General features: G+C 47.2%; 1 protein-coding gene across 2 annotated transcripts in view; it reads right to left on the bottom strand.

The window, feature by feature from the left end:
• EPHA2 (EPH receptor A2) overlaps window positions 1-1,376 on the bottom strand; it is a 37,592-nt gene that overhangs the window by 12,811 nt on the left and 23,405 nt on the right. The window lies entirely within an intron of this gene.

Below are 1,376 nucleotides of genomic sequence, written 5' to 3'. Positions count from 1 at the left end.
ACGCTCTGGAGGCAGACCGACATGAGAAGGTAGCCAGTTCACGTCCTGAGACCTCCCTGAGGACTCTGGACTCACACGTGCCCATGATCTGGGCTGGCGGGAAATGAGGTGGACCGTGGTATTGAGACCCGTTGGGGTGCTGCACCTCTCTCTCTGCCTGTGTCTCTCTCACTTGTGGAATAAATAAATGAACTTTTAAAATACTACTAATAAAATAAAATAATAGCGGGCTCTTCCTGAATCCTTTCTATGGGCCAGCTCTGTTCTAAGAGCTTTATCCATGATATTTATAATGCACTCAGCAGCGCTCTTGTTACCCTATCTCATAAGTGAGGAAACAGGCCTGAAGAGGCTACGTCCATTCCCCTGGTTGCAGGGAGGAGGGGGACCAGAGGGCATGTGTGCTGGCCTGGGGAGCATTCCCGTGAGGAATGGTCATGCCATAATCCTTCCCCTGCACTCTTTTTTTTTTTTTGGAGAGGTTTTTGCTATAAGGTGTGTGCGCTGGCCAGACAGACAGAGAGAGACATAGACAGAAAGTGAGAAATCACCCCCAGGGGGGATGGCCACACTGCAATCCCTTCTCCTCCATTCTCCTCTCGGGATCTTGGGCATGCACACATGCGCCTAATGTGAGTTTAAGCCACTGAGTCTGGGGTTCAAACCACAGTAGACTGCATGGGAGCCCAGCAACATAGCTATTACGCTAACTGCTGGCCCCATCTCCTGCACTCTTTAAAAAAAAAAAAAAAAGAAAAGAAAAAAAGATTTATTTTATTTTACTTATTAGGTTGTCAGGAAAGGCATGATTTTGCATAGAAAAACAGAAAAATATGTCTTATCTTTCCTAGCAACTTATTATTATTATTATTATTATTAATTTTACTTATTCATTTATTTATTTTAACTTGACCAGAAAGAGAAAGTGAGAAAGCAAACCAACAGGTTCGGGACTTGAACCGTGGTCAGACATGTGGGAGTGTTCAGCACCTTAGCCACCACATCACCTGCTGGTCCCTATTATTTTTTAACTTGCTATAGTCATCAGAGGGTGGGGGGGGAGTGAGAAAGTAAGTCGCCAAGTCCGGGACTCAAACCGTGGTCAACCACCACACCTGCTGGACCTCCTCCTCCTGCACTCTTTTTTTTTTTGGGAGAGGTTTTTGCTATAGGGCGTGTGCGCTTGCCAGAAAGACAGAGTGAGACAGAGAGACAGAAAGAGAGAAATCACCCCCGAGGAGGGATGGCCACGCCACAATCCCCTCTCCTCCAGTATCCTCTTAAGATCCTAGGCACGCACGCACACACGCCCGGCGTGAGTTTAAGCCACCGGGTCCAGGACTCCAATCGTAGTTGACTACATGGGAGTCCAGAGA

The sequence above is a fragment of the Tupaia chinensis genome, unplaced genomic scaffold, assembly GCF_000334495.1.
Source record: "Tupaia chinensis unplaced genomic scaffold, TupChi_1.0 Scaffold000146_1, whole genome shotgun sequence".
NCBI classification, from domain to species: domain Eukaryota; kingdom Metazoa; phylum Chordata; class Mammalia; order Scandentia; family Tupaiidae; genus Tupaia; species Tupaia belangeri.
This window is presented reverse-complemented; position numbering and strand designations above follow the sequence as displayed.